Genomic DNA, 8,178 nt, shown 5'->3' on the forward strand with positions numbered 1-8,178 from the left:
GATTATGATTGAATACTAATAAACTATAAAAATGATAAGAGGAATGTCTTCAGAGAAGCCTAGGAAGGTTTATATAAATTGGTGCAAGATGAAGAGAACAGAAACTGGAAATCATTGTATATGGTAATATTATAATGATAATCAACCATGAAAGACTTTGCTACTCTGATCAATGTAATAATCCAAAGACAATTCCAAAATTCACATGATGAAAAATGCTATCCACTTCCAGAGAAAGAACTGAGTTCAATTTGAAATATAGATATATAGGTATAGATATTAACTTCCTTTATTTTTCTTGCTTTTTTGAAATGTTTTACACAATTTCATAAATATTGTTGATATTATATTGCTTGAACAGGGGAGGCAGAAAAGAAGAATAGAGAATTTAAAAATTAATTTTTTTTGAGTTCATGTCTTTACTGGGATTAAAGGAGGGGAGAGTAAGCAGGGTGCTGGCCTTTATCACGGATGCTAGGTCTCAGGAGCTGCCAGATCTTCAAGTTCTAGGCTTACAGACATTCCTAGTTGTCAGTCCCCAGGCTCTTCAGGGCCTTTATCTTTTTCTTATTGACTGGAGTGGGTGAGTATGCTACTCTGTCCTCTTCTGAATATGTGAGCTTTTTCTTCTTCTTGGACTTAGGGGGTATGGACAGATCCTATAGGACTTCTTCTGTCTTTCACCTGCCATTTTCTTTTGTTTTTTGGTTTTTCTTCCCCATTTTCTGTCTCCTGTCCATTCTCAGGAATGCTGTTTTCTGCTACTGACAGAGCCTCCAGGCACTTCATTTTTCTTTTTCAGGCATTTCTTTTTCCCTCTTAGCTGCTTCCTCATTATCTTTGCAAACACTTTTCTTGTCTCATTCACTGCTTCCTTCATGACATCCAGATTCTTTTGGAGTGGGTCTCCTGTCTCATAGAACGACAGGCATTCTTCTACCTGATCCTGTGGCTTCTCTTCAAACACAGTCGTGGGAACCTCAGAAAAGCAGTTGATCCACGATGCAGTGCTGCATTTGTTTGCCAGGTACTGGGAAATTCTACCTTTATTCTTGGCAGCTGCACAGTCAATGAAGGTTGAATGGAATATGAGTCCATATTTGGAGGTATTTCCCTAAGTTTTCAGAACTTTGAACATTGTCTTCTCAGCCCCCAAGATTTGTACTGTGGATGCCAGGTACTTGGCCAGATTGGTAAGGCTCTCATCATGGAAGATCAGTTGAGCACCAACTGCCTCCCCAATAAGGGCTGACAGGTTGGGGGCCACCAGAGTATGTGTTCAAATTCTGACAATACTCAGATAAAGGTACCACTTGACTTGAAAAACTTTTTTTTTAATTTTTATTTTAATAGCCTTTTATTTACAGGTTATATGTATGATTAACTTTACAGCATTGACAATTGCCAAACCTCTTGTTCCAATTTTTTCCCTCCTTCCCCTCACTCCCTCCCCCAGATGGCAAGATGACTAGTAGATGTTAAATATATTAAAGTATAAATTAGATACATAATAAGTATATATGACCAAATAGTTATTTTGCTGTACAAAAAGAATCGGATTCTGAAATATTGTACAATTAGCCTGTGAAGGAAATCAAAAATGGAGGTGGGCAAAAATATAGGGATATATCCCCTATATGGGAATTCAATGTAATGGTTCTTAGTCATCTCCCAGAGATCTTTCGCTGGGTGTAACTGGTTCAGTTCATTACTGCTCCATTGGAACTGATTTGGTTCATCTCATTGCTGAGGATGGCCAGGTCCATCAGAATTAGTCATCATATAGTATTGTTGTTGAAATATATAATGATCTCCTGGCCCTGCTCGTTTCACTCAGCATCAGTTCATGTAAGTCTCTCCAGGTCTTTCTGAAATCATTTGGTCATTTTTTACCAAACAATAATATTCCATAATATTCATATACCACAATTTATTCAGCCATTTGCGAATTGATGGGCATCCACTCAGTTTCCAGTTTCTGGTTACTACAAAAAAGGCTGCCACAAACATTCATACGCAAACAGATCCCTTTCCCTTCTTTATGATCTCTTTGGGATACAAGCCCTGTAATAGCACTGCTGGATCAAAGGGTATGCACAGTTTGATAACTTTTTGAGCAAGTTCCAAATTGCTCTCCAGAATGGCTGGATGTGTTCACAATTCCACCAACAATGTATCAGCGTCCCAATTTTCCCACATCCCCTCCAACATTCTGCATTATCTTTCCCTGTCATTCTAACCAATCTGACAGATGTCTAGTGGTATCCCAGAGTTGTCTTAATTTGCACTTCTCTGATTAATAATGACTTGGACCATCTTTTCATATGGCTAGAAATAGTTTTAATTTCTTCGTCTGAGAATTGTCTCTTCATATCCTTTGACCATTTATCAATTGGAGAATGGCTTGATTTCTTATAAAGTAGAGTCAATTCTCTATATATTTTGGAAATGAGTCCTTTATCAAAACTTTTGACTGTAAAAATATTTTCCCAGTTTATTGCTTCCCTTCTAATCTTGTCTGCATTAGTTTTGTTTGTACAAAAACTTTTCAGTTTGATATAATCAAAATTTTCTATTTTGTGATCAGTAATAATCTCTAGTTATTCTTTGGTCATAAATTCCTTCCTCTTCCACAGATCTGAGAGGTAAACTATTCTGTGTTCCTCTAATGTATTTATAATCTCTTTCTTTACACCTAGGTCATGAACCCCTTTTGACCTTGTGAAAAACTCTCAATATTGATTAGGTCAATGGGAAAAATGTCCTTGCCCATGGAAAACCGAGAAGCATCCAGAATAGCCTGGGCCTTGGTCCCTTCAATTGTTAGCTCTTCCAGAGATTCTAGTTTCTCCTCATTCAGTTATTTGTGATTGCCAATGAGAAGGGCAAGGAGACAATATGTGGCATTGTCACTAACAGTCTTTACCAGCTCAGGAAAATGATAGCCATCCTATTCCCTGACACACATAGAAAGGGTGTTGATGTCTTTGTCCAGCTGCTCAAGAAGGCTAATGGGCTTGATGATCATGTCACCCACTCTATTCACACTGAACTTGACCTTGGCCCAAAGGTAGCTATGTCCTAATCCCAGTTGGGCCTTGGAAGACCTTTAGCTACAGAGTGAAAGTACAGTTGAACTCCTTTAAGGATTTCAGCAATAACACCTCCAGTCTGGCAGGAGTAACTTAACTCCTCTTGGATAGCACCCCCCCCTTAGGGTCCCCACCATCCAGCACAGCTTTCTTCTTTTTAGCAGGCATGTTGGTCTCCAAGAAAAGGGAGAGCATAGAGAATGCTTTCAGATACAGCATTAGCATTCTAAAGAGCATTGTGGGCAGACTTAAATGGGGAAAAGGCCACAAGCAGGACAATACTGTGAAACTTGCCTATGCTTAGCACACATTCTTCCACCTTGGGCAGCAGCAGGCTTATCCCTCCACTTCCTTCAGTGCCAGCAGCTTGTACCCAGTCACATGTCAAAAAGCACACTTAGCAGCACCATGGTGGCAGTCTGGAGCCCCAACCACAATGCCAAGACTTATCTTTGTAAAAGAGAAAGTACCCATACCAAAAGTCATCTTTAAAAAACAAACAAACAAAAAGCCTTGTTCTTAGAATATTGTCTGGGAGCACAAAAGAGATTAAGTGACTTGTTCATTATCACAAATAGCCAGTAAGTTCCTGAGGCAATATGTCAGCCAAGGTCTCATTTTCTACTATCCCACTTTGCCTCTTTATATTTATTATTGTTGCTACTTTTATTGTGATTACTATCATTACTAAATTTCATTGTTCTGTTCAATCATTTCAGTTATGTCCAGTTCTCTGTGAGTTTTTTGGCAAAGATTTAGGTGTGGTTTGCAATTTCCTTCTCCAGCTCATTTTACAGATGAGGAAACTGAGGCAAACAGGGTTAAGTGATCTGCTGAAATTTGCATAGCTAATAAATGTCTGGGATAAAATTTGAACCTAGAAAAATGGCTACATGAAAAACTTCAAACAATTGTATTTTAGTCCTAAGTCCAAAAAAAGAATTCTGGGAAGAGCTTTATTATTTTAATCTTTTCTTTATCCATCCTTATTTCTTTAATTCCTTTCTCTTTTTGATAGCATTTAATACTATCAAATATTATAAATACATGCAAAGACAGTTTTCAACATTCACTTTTGTATAACCTTGTGTTCCAAATTTTTCTTCCCCATTCCCTCATCTCCCCCTTGACAGCAAGCAATTGGATATAGGTTAAACATGCTCAATTCTTATAAACATATTTCCATATTTGAATTGCTGAGCAAGAAAAAGCAGATCAAAAGGGAACAAAGACATAAGAAAGAAAGAAGAAGCAAAAAACAACAACAAAAAAGGTGAAAATACTCAGCTTTGATTCACATTCAGGCTCCATAGTTCTTACTCATTATTTCTTATAAAATAATAATATTCCATTACATGCATATACCATAACTTATTCAGTCATTCCCCAATTGATGTGCATGCACTTGATTTCCAGTTTTTTGCCACCACAAAAAATGGCTACTACAAATAATTTTGCACATGTGAGTTCCTTTTCCTTCTTATATGATCTCTCTGGAATATAGATCCAGTAGAGATACTGCTGGATCAAAGGATATATATAGTTTGATAGCCCTTTGAGTATAGTTCCAAATTTCTCTCAAGAATAGTTGGATTATTCTGGAAGAACTTTAAAAGGATTTTTACAAACAAATTAGAAAAAGTGAAAGAAAAATTGGGAAAATAAATGAGAATAATGCAAGAGAAGTATGAAAAAATAGTCAAAAGCATTAGAAAAAATACACAAAAATTTATAAAGGAAAATAACTCCCTAAAGAAAAGAATTGGCCAAATATAAAATGAAGAAGAAAATTCTTCAAAAATTAGAATTGAGCAAGTGGAAGTAATAATTATGAGATATCACCAAGCAATAAAACAAAATTTTGAAAATTACAAAAAATAGAAATTTGAAATTTTCATTAAAAAACAACTGACCTAGAAAATAGATATATAATAGATAAAACAAGAATTAAAGTACTACTTGAAAGTCATGATTTATAAAAACAAAAAATTTCAATAAATTTTTAAAGATGGAAACCAGAACCAGAAGGCAAAGTAGAAACTGAAAGAATCCACTGATCATCACCAGATGTAAAACTTCCAGGAACAGCATAACCAAATTCCAAAGCTCACAGATGAAAGAAAAAGCCACCAAAAAAAAAACAATTCAAATATGATGGAGCTACAAAGAGGAGTATACAGAACCTTCCACACAAAAGAAGCATAGGGCTTAGAATATAATATACCAGAAGGCAAAGTAGTTAGGATTACAATGAAGAATTCCCTTCCCAGCAAAATTGAACATAATTTTTTTAAGGTGGAAAATGAGAGTTTAACAAAAAAAAATTCTTAAAAGACCAAAACTAAATTTAAAAAATTGACCTCCAAATACAAGATTCAAGGGGAAAATAAAAAAAAAAAAGGTAAAAAGAAAAAAGAAAAATGAAAGAAAACATTAAACGATTCAATAAGTTTAAACTCTTTAAATTTTGAAATGACTATATTTGATATTCAAGAATTTTATTATTATAAAAGCATATAAGAGAAATACAAATGTGATGTTCTGCCTTCTAATTCTTTGTAATCCATTTTGTTATTTCTTGGTCTCTCATAGATTCACTGGCTTTCCCTTGCCCAATACTAATTTTCAAAGTATTCATTTCATCTTTGTGAAACTCTACCACTTTTCTAGTAGGTTAGCTTTTTTTCATAAGCTTCTTCCTTTTCTAGGAGGGTATTTTTTTTTTTTTTAGTTTTTCTTCAATGTCTTTCATTTGATTTTTGAATTCTTTTTTGAGTTTTTCTATAATTTCTCTTGTTAGGGAGCCATTTCACATTAGTCTTTGAGAGAGAAGTGTTTTTTGTTTATTTCTACTTTCCTCTAAAGATGAATCTCAGTATTGTTGGACTCAAATTGTGACTCCACAGAGTCTGGGTGGTGAAAGCCTCTGTGGTTCCTTCTGAGACTTCAGCCACACTCAACTATTCCAAAGGCTCCCTTGTGTCTGCTGAAGGAGGCCAGAAGTGTTAGCACTTCAGAACGGTTAATCCCCAGCCTGGGGCCATTCTTTAAGTCTTCTCAGGTGGTATAAATATGACCCTATTTCTGCCCCAAGTCTGAGGTGCAAATTTGTTTTATTTGTGGTTGAATTTGGGAGGGCTAGAAATTTACCAACTTACTCCATCATCTTCACAGAATTATCCTCCAGCTATTATTTTTAAAAAATAATAAAATAAACCATTCATTAATTTGATATAAAAATGAAAGGAGAAGGAAGCTAGTTGGTGCAATGGATATAGCACCAGTCCTGAAGTTAGGAGGACCTGAGTTCAAATTTGGCCTCAGACACTTAACACTTTCTAGCTATGGGACCTTGGGCAAGTCACTTAACCCCAATTGCCTCAGGCAAAAAAATGAAAAGAAAATATAAATGGGGAGAATTTACCACTAAGGAAAAAGGAAATTAAGACAATTCTTAGGAGCTAATTTGCTCAACTATATGCTAATAAATTTGAAGATATAAATTTAATAAATGAATAGCTATAAAATATCAATTACCTAGGTTAACAGAACCGGAAATAAAAATTTTTAATAACAAAATCTTAGAAAAAAAGAAATTGAAAAAGTCATCAATGAACTTCCTTAAAACAAACAAACAAACAAACAAACAAACAAACAAAAAAAAAAAAACATTCCCAGGACCAGATGAATTCACAAGCTAATTCTACAAACATTTAAAGAAGAATCAATCCCATATTGCCATAAAAGTCCAGCAGCAAGTGATATAAAGAAAAATTTCCACTTAAAATAACTGTAAATAATATAAAATATTTGGGAGTCTATCTGCCAAGGCAAAGTCAGGAACTATATGACCAGAACTACAAAACACTTTTCACACAAATAAAGTCAGATCTAATCAATTGAAAAAAACCAAGTAATCATGGGCAGACTGATCAAATAAAATAAAAAGTATTACACTATCTAAATTAATCTACTTATTTAATGCTATACCAATCAAATTCCCAAGAAATTATTTTACAGAGCCAGGAAAAATAATAACAAAGTTTATCTGGAAGAACAATTTCAAGAGAATTAATGAAAAAAAGCCACAAATGAAGATGGCCTAGCTATGCCATACCTAAAACTATATTATAAAGTAGCTGTCATCAAAACCATTTGATAATGGTTAAGAAATAGAGTAGTCAATCCATGGAATAGGTTAGATTCACAGGACAAAATAGTTAATGATTATAGTAATCTAATGTTTGACAAACCCAAAGACCCCACCTTTTTGGGTTAAGAACTCACTATGTGATAAAACCTGCTGAGAAAATTGCAAACTAGTATGGCAGAAACTAATCATTGACCCACACTTAACATCCTAAACCAACATAAGGTTAAAATGGGTTCATGATCTAGATGTAAAGAGTGATTTATAAGCAAATTAGAAGAACATAGAATAGATCTGTGGAAAAAGAAGGAATTTGTGATCAAAGAACTCGAGATCATTATTGAACACAAAATAGATAATTTTGATTATGTTAAATTAAAAAATTTTGTACAAAAAAATGAATGCAGACGAGATTAGAAGAGAAACAATAAACTTGGAAAATAGTTTTACATTCAAGAATTCTGATAAAGCTCTCATTTCTAAACATAGAGAATTGACTCACATTTATAAGAATTCAAGCCATTCTCCAATTGATAAATGGTCAAAGGATATGAACAGACAATTCTCAGATGAAGAAATTGAAAACATTTCTAGTCATATGAAAAAGTACTCTAAATCACAATTAATTAGAGAAATATAAATTAAGATAACTCTGAGCTACCACTATATACCTCTCAGATTAGCTAAGATGACAGGACAAGATAATGATGAATGTTGAGAGGATGCAGGAAAACTGGGACATCGATACATTGTTGGTGGAAATTTGAAGGGATTCAACTATTCTAGAGAACAATTTGGAACTATGCCCAAAGAGTAATCAAACTATGCCTACCCTTCGACCCAGCAGTGTTTGTGATGATATTATATCCCATAGATGGGATAAGGATCATATGTGCAAAAATGTTTGTGGAAGCCCTTTTTGAATAAGTTATGGTA

At 34.5% G+C, this 8,178-nt stretch overlaps 1 pseudogene; it reads right to left on the minus strand.

The window, feature by feature from the left end:
• Positions 1–428: 428 nt before the first annotated feature.
• Positions 429–3,502, minus strand: LOC127538115 (nucleolar protein 56-like; annotated as a pseudogene).
• Positions 3,503–8,178: the final 4,676 nt, after the last annotated feature.

This window comes from Antechinus flavipes, chromosome 5, assembly GCF_016432865.1.
Source record: "Antechinus flavipes isolate AdamAnt ecotype Samford, QLD, Australia chromosome 5, AdamAnt_v2, whole genome shotgun sequence".
Lineage (NCBI taxonomy): Eukaryota > Metazoa > Chordata > Mammalia > Dasyuromorphia > Dasyuridae > Antechinus > Antechinus flavipes.